Below are 14440 nucleotides of genomic sequence, written 5' to 3' on the forward strand. Positions count from 1 at the left end.
GGATAGGGACAAGGACCGGGACAGGGACAAGGACAGGGACAAGGACAGGGACAGTCAGAGCCCTCCCGCGAGCAGCTCGGCCGTTCCTGTGCTAATAACGGGCTGGAAATGGTGGATTTTACCGGGCTGGGTGAAACGGCTTTATCCCAGCAAAAGTGAGACACTGCTAATTACAAAGTCAATGGAAGTGCGGGTGGTGTCGATTGATCCCGATCCGAGCAGTTCATTAATAGGTGCGTGAGAGCAGCCGCCCCCAGCCCAGCCCAGCCTGACACCCTCTGCCCCCCAAACAAACCCGGCACGTCCCCCACGCTCGGCTCAAAGCAAAACTGGCCCGGGTGGAGCTGCCCCGCCAGCCTCGTGCGGGTTTTTGGGGGGTGACACAAACGTGGTGGGAGCAACGGGAACCTCGACCCTTCCCTCGGCTCTCGGCACGTCTGTGTTCAGGATGGTTGTGATAAAAAGTCAGGAAAAATGGGCTCTCATCCTGGCAGGGAAGGTGGCTGGATAGTGGAAGAGAACTGTGTGGGGTTTAGCACGGCTGTGATTAAAATAAAACAGTCTAAACGGGATGTTTTTGGACAGGAATACTCACATTCCTGGTTTCCTTGGACTGGAATCCCTAATAAGTCTGCAGGCCAACAGAAGTTGGCCAGGACTCTTCTATTTTCTTTCTTAGAGTGCCTGAACCTCTACAAAACCCCAAATTTAGATTTTGTAGATTTCCCCAAATTCAATTCCGGCTGTGTCACGAACCAGCCAGAGCTCACAGCTTCCTGCAGATAAAATTGTGTGTGGGATTGACACGGAGACTGCTGGCCTGAGGAGGGGTTTGGAGCAGGGGGTTTGGAGCAGAAATCCCGCAGGAGGGGACAGACCCCTGCCTGTGTCCCCGTAGAGCCCCGGGAGGATCCCGGAGCATTCCCAGTTTGTTGTCTCTCTGCACAGCAGGAGGAGCAGAGCGGGGCAGGGAGCAGAGCTCTGACAGCAGCTCCAGCCCGCGAATTCCTGCGTGGATCTGGGCTCTCCACACTGCAGCAGCGCCGGGAAGGGAAGGGAGGAGAGCAGCGAGTGTGAGCCTGCAGGAGATCGCGCTGAGCCCCGCACAGACCCTGCGGCTCGGGGTGCTCGCTCACAGCTCAGCTCCACTCCCGCTCGGCTTTTGCAGGAGCAGGAAAAGCACCCGAGCGTCGGGACCAGCCCTCGGAGGGAGCTGTGGCCGGGCAGCCAGGAATGAATAATGTCCTGTGCCCACGGTACACCCTGTGCTCTTTCCTGCCCAGTAAATATCGATGCTTGCTCAGTTTTGTGGCTGTTCCCGTTTTGTTCGCCCTTGAATCCTCAGTCCTTGCTGCTCCTGAGCCTGATTTCCCTCCCTGTGAGGGACCAGCAGGGCACCTGGAAGGTCACTCATGAGCAGGTTTGAGGAATGAAAGCGGCAGATCTGGATCACCTTGGTGGCTCTGAGGTGGGCAGCAAAGTTCTGCAGAGCGCTGGAGAAGCTGCGCTCATTCCTGGCCTTTCCTGCATTCCAGCAGCGACTGCCCCTCTTTTCCTGGAGGATGCAGGGAGTGCTCCCAGCCACGGGAGCTGTCACTACTCACACCTTACACCAGCACTCAGCCTTCTCTCCAGGTGTTCTTCAGGCAATTAAGTTGGTGTGAGTGAAGGAAATCCTCAGAATTTTCGACACCCGAGTTCTCACTGCTCTGGGGCAGGCTGTGGGGTCTGGGATGGTTCTCAGTGCTCTGGGGCAGGCTGTGGGGTTTGGGATGGTGCTCTGGGGCAGGCTGTGGGGTCTGGGATGGTTCTCAGTGCTCTGGGGTCAGGCTGTGGGGTTTGGGAGGGTTCCCAGTGCTCTGGGGGCAGGCTGTGGGGTTTGGGATGGGTCTCAGTGCTCTGGGGCAGGCTGTGGGGTTTGGGATGGTGCTCTGGGGCAGGCTGTGGGGTCTGGGATGGTTCTCAGTGCTCTGGGGCAGGCTGTGGGGTCTGGGATGGTTCTCAGTGCTCTGGGGCAGGCTGTGGGGTCTGGGGTGGTTCTCCATCCCCTCCCCAGGGTGAGGCTGGTTTGGCTCTGGCAGTGCCGCTGCCTGCAGGGTTCTGCCGACTCATCCGTGTGTGCATCCCCGGGCCCTGCTCCTCCTGCAGGGGCAGCCTCTCCTCCTGCAGCATTATCTGGTGCTCACCAGAGCCCCAGCTTTTCCCAGAGAGGGAAGGGAAGCTTTTCTCTGATCAGGGAAAGGTGTTTGGGAATGTTTTCCTTCACAGCAGAGGGTTTATGGCCTGTGCTGCTCACTGAACGCCCACGTGCTTTCAGCCTCCCTTTCCACAGGTTAAAACCACCCAGGGGAAATTCTGGCACAGAATTCCAGAATGGGGAGGTAGAAATTCACAACAGGAACGAGGGGCAGTTTGGCTTTCTCAGCAGCTACAGCCACCCTGAAAGCACCGAGGATCTAAATCTGGGGCCGATGAAATACCAGTGCCAGAGCTCCATGGGCATCTTCCTGCAGCTCCTTTAGGGAACAGAGAACAGCTTTAATAAGGCCTTGAGGACCTGCATCACCCTTCAGGCTGAGATCCCACGCGTGGCAGGGTGGCACCCACCTGGGAGCCGCACCCTTGGGTGTGTGGGGTCACTGGGGCTCACCCATGGCCCTCGGGGCACCCCCAGGTCTGTGCAGCCCCGTGGCTGCAGCAGCACCCCCTGCACGTCCCCCTCCCTCTGCCTGCTCTGTGCCAGCCCCACCCTGGCCTCTGCCCCCTCTGGACGAGGCAGGAGGCAGCCCCAGGTGATGAGCTGGCCAGCAGCTGCTCACACCCAGCTCTTTGGGCTCTTTGGGGTGTTTGGGGTGTTTGGGGTGCCCAGGTCAAAGTGTCCCCTGCACCAGAATTGTCACTCAAGCCATTTGGCCTCCTGGGTTTGCACAAAGTCATCTCCAGTCACAGTGACCCCCCCGTTTCTGCTCCCTGTGAAACCCAACCATGTCAAACCCAGCCCTGCCGGCCCCGGGGCTCGGGGAGGTGCTGACAAGCTGCACTCCCTGAAACAGGGGAAACGTTTTGTCACTCCCAGGTCAGGCAGCCACTGCCACCCTCCTGCTCCCACACCAATCCAGAGCTGCTGTTTTCTTTACAGGAGAGCACAGCCCAGCAGGCAGCACTGACAGAACTGCAGCTGAGGGGAGCTCCACAGAGCCGGGGTTACCCCTGCTGGAGCAGCCCAGGCAGGGGAGAGGGGCTGGAAAACAAGGATTGTCTGTGTTACAGACTCAGGGAATCGTGGAAGAGCTTGGGTTGGAAAGGACCTTAAAGCTCATCCCTTTCCAGTGCCCCCCCTGCCATGGCAGGGACACCTCCCACTGTCCCAGGCTGCCCCAACCTGGCCTTGGGCACTGCCAGGGATCCAGGGGCAGCCACAGCTGCTCTGGGAATTCCATCCCAGCCCCTCCCCACCCTCCCAGCCAGGAATTCCTTCCCAATATCCCATCCAGCCCTGCCCTCCATCCCTTTGCAGCCATCCCCCTTGCTCTATCTCTCCACACACTCTTAGAAAAAGCATCTGAATTTTGGAAGCAACCAGAAGAAACCAGGACTTTTCCTGGGGTTCGTCTCAATTTAGTGACTAAATTCTGGTGGGGCTGGCCCAGGTGCTTCCCTGTGCCAGAGGATCAGGAGGGTTTGGCACCCCAGCACAGACAGCAGTGAGCAAACTGTGATCATTAACAGCGCACTTCCCACCCGCTCATTGTCCTTTCAGTAAATATTTAAGCAGTGGAAACTTGGCTTGCACCTCCCCAGATTGGCAATCTGCTGGAAACTGAGATCCTGCCCGGATCCCCTGACAAAATCCCTGTGAACACTCAGAACATCTTTTTCACCACTCCTTCCCTTAATGTACACACTTTAATTATTATGCAGATCCTCATTTAGGAAATATTTGGATTTGGAAGTGTTTGGCCATGTGGTAATCCTTAGGAAGAAAGTAAACATATTCTTTGTTAAAGAAAATGTAAATAAGGAATTGCCCCAAAATATCTCTGCGAGGTTAAACGCAGGACAATGGGAACCACATGGAAATGTTCCTGCTGTCCTGGGCAGGGAGCTCAGGGGTGTTTCCAGTGCCTTTGGTGACTGCAGCAGGAATTCTGCTGGGCTGAAGTCCTGACCCTGTAGGAAAAAGGAAACCACAGGGTAAGGAATGAGCTGGTTTGATGGAATTGAAATCACAGAATTCCAGAATGGTTTGCTGAGGATCCTGGTGCTCATCCATTCCCACCCCTGCCATGGCAGGGACACCTCCCCCTGTCCCAGGCTGCTCCCAGCCCTGCCCAGCCTGGCCTGGGACACTGCCAGGGGACAGGGACAGCCACAGCTGCTCTGGGAGTTCCATCCCAGCCCCTCCCAGCCAGGAATTCCTTCCCAGTATCCCATCTTATCCTTTGTCATCTCCTAGCTGGTTTAGATTATCCCAATTACTTGGAGAGCCAATAATTTACAGAGATAGCCTGGCTGCACCATCCACCCTCGCCCTGCACAGGGCTGTGAGCTCAGCCACAGCATCCCTGCTCATCTTCCAGCTGCTTCCCCTCCTTGTCCAACCCCTCAGCAGGATCTGGGTTATTCCCACACTGCTGGAACTGCAGGACAGCATCTCCTGGTGGGATCTGAGGGTTTCCAGGCCAGCTCCTGAGCTGGTGGCAGCGGTGGCAGCTCTGTCCCCCACCCCCTGCAGCAGCACAAGCCCTGCCAGGCCCTTGGTGGGTTTTGTCCCCGTTCCATGCAGCTGACAAAGAGCTTTGCAGCCTTAAGCAGATGACAATTTTTACACCTGTAATCAGTTTAATTACACAAGCCGTGTACAGTATTTTCCCAGGTAAAGGATCCTGTATGAATTTTAAAACTAATTGAGCCACGTTAATACTGCTGAAGGAAACAGGAGCATTTGCAATTCAAGCATTGTTTCACATTCAGATGTAATTCATTTGGATTAATTTCTAATGAACTCATTTTGCTTGTAATCAAGAACTTCTTTTCCTGGGCTGGGGAAATGCCTGTGAATTTTCCCTCCAAGCTGCCTTGCTCAGCCTCTGCCCCGAGCTGTGTCTGGAACAATGGAGAGGCAGATTTACAGGGTGCCAGCTCTGCTCTGGGCCTGCAGGAAGATGAACTAAGCCTTCCCTCAGAAATGGAACATATAGACTGCAAACCAACTGTTATAGCCCAGATATGGCCCGGGCCACGCTGAGTTCTGTGTTCAGGAGCACTCCTGTGAGTAATTCATCTCCAGGGATCTTTAAAGTAAAAATCAGTCTAAATTTCTCTTCAAGTTGTGCATAAGTTCTTGAAGTGTCCCTCTTAGTTTTCAAGAAAATAAAAACAAACTCTGACCAGGATTTGGGTTTGGTTTTAACAATTCCTGTGTGGAATCATTGGTCACTCCTGGGGGGAAACCTCTGGGGGTTCAATGGTTCAGATGTTGTCAAGGAAGAAAAGGTGACTTTGGTCTTGTCTGAGTTCAGGGGACTCAGAGCTGAGATGTGGATTAGTGCTGGAGGCTCAGGCAGCCAAGAGAATAACTGGAGCAGAAAGAAGAATTTGTGTTCTGCCATTTGCAATTAAAATTCAGGGAATCAGAGCATGGGTTGGGTTGGAAGGACCTTAAAGCCCATCCCAACCCACCCCTGCCGTGGACAGGGACACCTCCCACCACCCCAGGGTGAGGGTGCTCCAGGCCCAGTCCAGCCTGGCCCTAAAATCCCTCAGACTTTTGTATTTTAACATCTATCAAATGGGGATAGCCACAATTTCAACATGGGACTGAAGCTGCAGAAATTTAAAGAGAACCACAAGAATCCTGCGAGTTGTTCTTGAGGCCGCGCTGGTCCCTGTGTGGGCAGCACCCCCTCATTGCTCTGAGGAGGAGGATGGAGGGATGGCCTCCAGCCAGGCTCTCCAGAGAACGAGCTGCAGAATGTAAATGAAAACAAACAAACAAAAAAGAGATCAGGTTTGGGCACAGAAGAAGTGCATTGCCCACAAATTGCATTTTTCCTGATTTTTGCACAGCTCTCCAATTGGCACAACCTTGTTTAGCTTCAAAGGTCTAAGAAAATTCCAGCCTGAGGCTCTTGGATGGTGGCTGAGCGAGGCTCTTATCTCTGAAGTCCTGGGGAATCATTTAAGGCCCAATGTCCATCCCAGCTCTCTCCCTCTGAGATTCCCAATGTTTGCCCTGGGACACCGAGGAAGGCAGAAAATCTGGGCAGTCTTTAGACCAGTTTCACATGAAAAATGTGTAAAATTGTTAAACTGCAGTTCCAGTTCCTGCAGAGAAGCATCCTGGAGCATCCCTGGAGTGTCCCAGGCCGGGCTGGACAGGGCTTGGGGCAGCCTGGGACAGTGGAGGTGTCCCTGCCATGGCTGGGGAATGAGAGGAATTTTCAGGTCCCTCCCAACCCAAACCAGTCTGGATTCTGTGTTTCTTGGAAATAAATCATCTGAAAACACCTCTTGGAAGCAAACTGCTGTTGGTCCTTGACAGGAGATTTTAAGCTTTAAATAACTTTTTTTTCCCTCCACCAGGATTTGTACAGAGAGGCACAGGAACTGCCAGCCTCACCGTGGCTACCACAAACTGTGAGCACTTAAATACAATTAATGCAAAATACCATTTAATTAGAGCTGTATCCCCTCATTTGCAGCACATGGATGATATTCCAATGGGTTGTGACTCCTGGAAAGTCTCATGAGCAGCACTCACTGAGCTGGAGCTCTGTCTGTGTAAGTGAACCCCACAAGGGATAATTCTTATTTCTGACATCCATTTTGAAGGAAATTCAACCCTGAGTAACAACTCGTGTTCCAGCCCTCAGCAGAGCCACTGGGTCCCCAAAACAAACTGTTGGTTTAGTGTTTATTTGTGTACAAGCCCAGACACATTTGTTTGCAGAGATCAAAGTGGGTTCCCCGCTCGCAGACGGAGCCGTGGCCGTGGCAGAGCTGTGCCAGCCCTCCCTGGCTGTTTGAACAGAGTGTGCTCAAACACACAAAATCACAGAGAGCCCGGGCTCCAGGGCACCCACCAGCCCTTTGTAGGCTCCGTTTGGGATTTCAGAGGGGAAAGCAGCCCCAGTCAGAGCTTCCCAGGGCCTTTATTCCCCTCAAAGCGCAGGGCAGCAGACAGGCTCTGCCGCAGCGATGTGAAGAGGTTTCCAGCTGGGAGGACGTGTTGGGATCTTAAGGCTCACGCTGGAGCAGCTCCTTGCTGCTGGAGATGAATCCCAGCGTCTTCCCCTTCTTCTGCTGGAGGGGAGCAGAGCTCCAGCTGTCCTCAGGGACCTTCCTCAGCGTTTGTCTCAGCCCATCCCTTGGGAAGCAGCCGTGACATCCATGGGGAAGGCAAAGGTGATGACGACTGTGCATGGAAATGCTGCCAGTGCTGGAATTGAGTGGATCCAGGGCTGTGAGAGCCTCTGAACACAATCAGAGTCACCCCCTGTTCAGACACTCCCCACTGGGCAGGTACCCAGAGCAGCAGATGTAAAGTTAATGGTGTTCAATAAAATATCTGCAAAGGGAAAAATGCCAGTTCACTGTCAGAGGGAGCAGGAGGAGTGCTCTGGCTGCATTTCCACGGCCAAGCCGGTTCCCCTTCTATCACCACTTTCTCAGCCTTCCAGGCTTGATTATTTGGGTACAAGAAAAGCTCTTGGGCTCCAGGAGCAGCTCAACCCTCTCAAGGACGTGGTGGGTTTCAGCTGATGCTGGTTTCTGCTCAGTGACACTACTGGCACTTGCTGTGTCTGGCGGGGTTGATCTTTAAAGCATCAATTCAGGGGTGTTTGTCTTTCCCCGTGCCTGCTGTCTGCAAATCCTTTAGCAGGCAGAGATCTGGGGCAGTCCTGACCACAGCAGCATATTTTATTTGTTGAAAATCAGTTTTGTATTGTAATAAAGAATATTTGCTGTGGCAGCCTGGGGTTTTTTCTGGAGACTGATTTATACCTGTCCAGACAGCTAAAGAAAAATGCCTGAAGACTTAACTGCACAATTCTATTATCCTAAGTATCGACTCTCAAATTCCTGTAGTGAACTGACTGTGAATTTCTGATTAAAAATGAATTCTAATTAATTTAAGGATCAGAAAGAAACAAAAGGAAAACCACGAGCTCCTAGCTGACATCATGGATGGGAATGGTGTGGTGTGGATGGAGGGTTGAAAATGTGTGACCAGATCCTGGAGTCCCAGAGTGGGTTGCAGGGACCTTAGAGCTCTGGGATCTGCCCTGGGACACCTTCCACCACCCCAGGCTGCTCCATCCCTCCCAGCCCGGCCTGGGGCACTCCCAGGGGTGAGGCAGCCCAGCTCCAGGTGGGGTGGGAGCAGCTCTGATCCCTGGTGGAGCCCAGCTGGATCCCCTGGCAGGGCCTGACAAGGCAGGAGTGAAACCCAAAGTGAGAACATCAGGGAGAGCTCCTTCCTCAGCGTCCTCTTGAAGGTGTTTCTGCTGTGAGAGGGTCCACAGGTCTGGAATGGGGGTTCAGCAGCTCAGCTCTGTGAGGGGAGGCAGAAATGCTGAATTTAACACCACCAGGAGGAGGAGGAGGGAGGGATGGGCACTCCTGGAGGGACTCGAGGCTGGGAGGGGGAGGCAGGGGGAGGCAGGAGCGGATGAAAGGCAGCAAAGACTCAGTTTGGAGCATTCTGTGTTCAGGAGCTTGGGCAGGGGGCACTTTGTGATGCTGCTCTGTCCCTCCTGCCTGCTCCCGTTTTTCCCACCGGGAAATGTTTCTATTTATAGCAATAGGATGGGTGTGCAGGGCCAGCCTAACCCTGAGCACAGCTCAGCTGGGACAGGCTTTGCTTCCCTGAAATCAGCATCCTGAGGAGGGGAGGATTCCCTGCTTTGGGGATCTCCTGTCCAGAGGGAGCTCTGGAGGTGCCTGGGGGTGATTGTGGTGCTCCCCCTCCTCCAGGCACCCTCCCCACCCCCTGATCTCCTCGGCTCCTTCCACCACCCCAGGCTGCCCCACGCCCTGGCCAGCCTGGCCTGGAGCACTCCCGGGGGGGAATGCAGGTGACATGGGAAAAAGGAGCACTGGAGGCAGAAAAACTCACTCACACAGGCAGCATTCTAAAAAAAAATGACCCTCAACCCCTGCTTATTTAACTTTTTGTTTGCTTGTTTTTAATTCTTTAATATTAGCTAGTCAGTTTTAATTATTTCAGATGCGACCAGAGCTCCTTTTTTTTCTGATTTAAACCAGTTATAAATATAATTTTCTCATTGCAAACCAAAGGAGTCCCTAAAGCGGTTCCAGATGCCAGACATGGACATTTGGAACACTCCTACTGGAGGGATAACTTTGGATATTGAATCCAAAGCAACAAGTTTAACAAACCAGACACTGACACATGAAGAGATAACATGGCAAGAATAAAAAAGTCCAGTCTGTAAAATTTTGATGAAACTTCTCCAATTTGTACAAAGAGTTCTACAAACGTTGGTTTAAGCAAAGATACAGCTCAAAAATGAAAGCTGGAAAAGGGTGAAAGAACTGGACTGGGGAGAAGTGGACTAAAATGGAAGGAAAAGAATAAAAAGAGTCAGTAAACAAATGGGGACTTCAAAAAGAAGTGCACACTGTCAAAGGAGAAAAGCAGAAAATCAAAAGAAATGCCAAGGAAGGATAATTTCAACACGGCAGGAATAAAAAATTGAGCTGTATGAGGAAAAGTGCAAGAAATACCAGGAGTTACAATGTTCTAAAGACAATAAAACTGTGCAAATACTCAGGAGGAAAGAGCAAATATGAAAAACCTCGTTTTGTATTAATTGTGTTCCCTCTCAGACAGAACATTCCAACGCTGGAAAAACTGCTGTAATGAGATTATTGTTTACAGCAGGTTATTTATTCCTCAGCTGCCTCCTGTTCAGCCTGGCTGTGTTTGATCTCATTCTGTCAAACCTTGCAGTGGAGCCCTTGAGTTGCTACCTGAAAATAAAGACTTAATCACGCCAATGGATTTGGAACAAAAATCCTCATTACAGCCCCATTTTTCCTAAAGGCTTTGTGTGATTACCCGAAGCTCAGGCTGCAGCTTTGCAGCTCCTGGCAATCACCAGCTATTGATGTTTGGGGCTTGGCTTCTTCCTTGACCTTGAGCAGCTCAGGTTTGGGGTGGCAGGGACCCAGGATCCCCCCTTCAGTGCAATGCCAAAAACGCAAATTAAATTAAATGTTAGAGCCCAAATATTCAGACAGAAGAATTATGTCTAATCCCTTAATGGCTGTTGGAAACTGCTGCCCTCGCAGCATGGCAAATCTTTGTGTTTGGGGGAAAAGAGCATTGGAAAACAGGCATGAAAACCCCCAAAGAGGCAATTAGCTAAATAATCCCAGAACACACCGAGGCAGCGAGTGGGAAATGTTGTAGGGAGATGTGGTTATAGGGGGAAAATCACTTTATGCTCATGTGTTTTAAACAAGCAGGTGCCCACATTTTTCATGCAGTGGCACAACTGCGTTAGGCACTGAAATCAGATTTTAAGGTACTTTTAAATGTTCTCCCTTCCCCTCCACTCCAGCGTTTGGAAGTGTGGGGTTTGTCACCATTCTCGTGGCTTCCAAAGGTTCTTTTAACCACCCCACAATTACCAGGGCTGGCTAATAGAGCATCTCCTTGATAAACTTCCTCGTTAAGGGGAGCCCGGGCCAAAAAATGAGCCTGGTCCTTTAAAAGTTTATCCCTGTGGCACCATCGTGTAAGCATCCATATGGGACAGTAAAAATGGAAGACGACACATTAAATGACATTATTATAAAATGCAATACTCTTGGAATGATCCCTTATTAAATTAGGCTCTATGATCTGAGATGAATTTCCCCGATCCCTAATCCATCACCAGAGAAATATTAAAAGATAGGTCTCAACTGGCATTAGAATCGCACTCAGTCTCTACTTTCATTATTTTGAATTAGGGTGCTACTGGGGGGAAGCCTCTTAATGAGAATTAGAGTGATTCACTGGCCTCCTTTTGGATTTTGACAAGTAAAATATTAACTCTTCAGTCACAGCTGTCGGAATTAAAATACTTGGCAGCCACAGATGCACAAATTAAATTGGCCTTTATGTTTCCATATTGCTGACCTCCTTAGAGGCAAAAACATCAAACCCAACAATAACAGCAAACCCACAGCATGTCATTCCTTGGAAGAAAATATATTTATTGAAGTTTTTATATTTGTTTCAGTTTTGAACACATAATTGAACAAATACGGGACGTTTCTACAAAAGGCTCTTATTTTAATTTTGTGTTCTGTAAAACTTCAGCTACAAATCAGTTCCTCTGAACCATTAATCAGGCAATAAAATAATAAATGAAGTTATTTCGGGGATTTCTTAACTGTTTAAACCAACATAAATCAGATTTACATGCAGTGCATCAGTGAAAACATCTTAATGGTTTTGACTGGCATTTCTTTGGGATTGTTTCTCTGGTTTTAATAGATTCTTTTTCTTAGGAACAATATTTGAAAATGCACAATTATTGCAAAAAGAACAAGGCTTTTCATTAGCAGCGCTCCAGTTTGGAGCAGCAAAACAAGCTGGAGTTTAGCCATGTCAAGAAAAGATCCTTTCTGATCTTTCCCCCTCTTTTTTGATTTACTGCTGTGGCAGTGGAATTTCAATTAGTGCAAGTTAAACGTGTCTCAATTAAGTGTATTTCAATAATAATGAGAGTTTCCAAAGTGGAATTGCAGCACGGTAAGGAAAGGAAGGGTGCAGAAGTGATGCGGAGGTGGCTGTATTGTGTTTTTAAAGCTCTCTTTAAATTCTCTGAGGCATCACCCCCACGCCAGCCCGGGTTTGTCATCCTTCCCTGTGTCCTGGTCCCCTCCAGCGTGTGTCCCTCCTCCTCAGCAATCCCATTGATCCGGGCTGGGCACGGCTGGCAGGGGATGCTGGTGATGCCCCGGGATGGGCTCCCCTTGGCACAGCCCGGGATGAACTCTCCCCTTGGCACAGCCCGGGATGGGCTCCCCTTGGCACAGCCCGGGATGAACTCTCCTGGGCACAGCCCCGGGATGAGCTCCCCTTGGCACAGCCCCGGGATGAACTCTCCCCTTGGCACAGCCCGGGATGGGCTCCCCTTGGCACAGCCCCGGGATGGGCTCCCCTTGGCACAGCCCGGGATGGGCTCCTCTGGGCACAGCCCCGGGATGAACTCTCCCCTTGGCACAGCCCGGGATGAACTCTCCCCTGGGCACAGCCCCGGGATGAACTCTCCCCTTGGCACAGCCCGGGATGAACTCTCCCCTTGGCACAGCCCCGGGATGGGCTCCCCTTGGCACAGCCCCGGGATGGGCTCCCCTGGGCACAGCCCGGGATGAACTCTCCCCTTGGCACAGCCCGGGATGAACTCTCCCCTTGGCACAGCCCGGGATGAACTCTCCCCTTGGCACAGCCCCGGGATGAACTCTCCCCTTGGCACAGCCCCGGGATGGGCTCCCCTTGGCACAGCCCGGGATGGGCTCCCCTGGGCACAGCCCCGGGATGAACTCTCCCCTGGGCACAGCCCGGGATGAACTCTCCCCTTGGCACAGCCCCGGGATGAGCTCTCCCCTTGGCACAGCCCGGGATGAACTCCCCTGGGCACAGCCCAGGATGAACTCTCCTGGGCACAGCCCGGGATGGGCTCCCCTTGGCACAGCCCCGGGATGAGCTCCCCTTGGCACAGCCCGGGATGGGCTCCCCTTGGCACAGCCCGGGATGAACTCTCCCCTGGGCACAGCCCGGGATGAACTCTCCCCTGGGCACAGCCCCGGGATGAGCTCCCCTTGGCACAGCCCGGGATGGGCTCCCCTTGGCACAGCCCCGGGATGGGCTCCCCTGGGCACAGCCCGGGATGAACTCCCCTTGGCACAGCCCGGGATGGGCTCCCCTTGGCACAGCCCCGGGATGGGCTCCCCTTGGCACAGCCCGGGATGGGCTCCCCTGGGCACAGCCCCGGGATGAACTCTCCTGGGCACAGTCCCGGGATGAGCTCTCACCTTGGCACAGCCTGGGATGGGCTCCCCGGCCCCGTGCGGGGAGAACCGGGGGCTGTGGCACCGGGGGTGAATTTTGGCTCCTTGGGAGGGGCTCTTCACTCGCAGGAGGTCACAGAGCACCTCCAGGGAATCCCCTGGAGCACAGGCTGGGCGTGGAGAGGCTGCAGGGCTGACAGGGTGAAGCACCTCGTGTTTGATGTGAGGAAATGGAGTTTGTTACCCACGTGGTGCTCTCCAGGTTTTGCTCATCCATATCCAGCCAGGGGAAGGTGGTGCCTCTGCTGCTCCTCACAGGGCAGTTTCAGAGCTGCTGGCACATCTAAAATAATCCAGCTCTGAAACCCTGATATTTGGAAGAGTCTTGTTATTCCCTGGCAGGGATCTGCTGGATGCATTTGCACTGTGCATGTTGGATGTTCCCCCTCTCCAAGGGCAGCTGGGAGCTCCTCCCCAGGGATGTGGGACACGCTTGCTGTGCTCAGCACTCAGGAACCGGCCTCAGGCTGTGCCAGGGGAGGTTCAGGTTGGGTGTTTGGGAAATTTCTTCACCAAAGGGGTTGTGCTGTGCCAGGGCAGTGGTGGAGCCCCCATCCCTGGAGGGGTTTAACAGCCCTGGGCATGTGGCACTTGGGGACATGGTCAGTGGTGGCCTCGGCAGTGCTGGGGAATGGCTGGACCCAGTGGTCTGAGAGGGCTTTTCCAACCTTAATTACTCTTGAGGGTGCCCTGGTGGCTGGCACAGTTTGGGGCTGTGCCATCCAGCCCTGCCTGCTCAGAGGCCCCAGCACACAGAGCCACCCCAGGGTGGGGTCCTCGTGCTGCTCTTGGTCACACGTGGGGACAACATTCCATCAGCGTCCTAAAGCTCTCCTGCAGCCACTCCTGCACTGTTTTTATCCCTTTTATTCCATGATCTCAGCCATGCAAACAGCTCAGCTGCCTCGTGGCACTGGGGCTGTCCTCGGAGCTCTCACCCCATCTTTCCTCCTTCCACGTCCCTGCCTGGTGCTGACACCCTCCTCCCTGGGAGCACCGCTCCAGCCCCGTCTCCATCCGGAATTCCCAGGCTGGACTGGGGCTGAGAGCCCACACGGAGTTCTCCAGGCTCTGTGGTTCCTTCCCGGGTTCCTCATCCGGAGCTGGGAACACCACGGAGCCACCTGGGCGCGTGAATTAGTGCTGGGAACTACTTAATCCATCTTCCCTGGAATTAAATGTGCGCGCAGAGCTGCCGGGGGCCGCGCCGCGGGCGCCTTTAATTTCTTTTTTAGAAGGCATTAAGCAGAACTCGATAAAGGGTCAAGTAATTTCATCCAACTTGCCACCAGTTAGTTAAGGGGAAGCGACAGGGCTGGAGCCTGACGCCGTTCCAGCCCCGCAG

The sequence above is a fragment of the Prinia subflava genome, chromosome 11 (genome assembly GCF_021018805.1).
Source record: "Prinia subflava isolate CZ2003 ecotype Zambia chromosome 11, Cam_Psub_1.2, whole genome shotgun sequence".
Taxonomy (NCBI): Eukaryota; Metazoa; Chordata; class Aves; order Passeriformes; family Cisticolidae; genus Prinia; species Prinia subflava.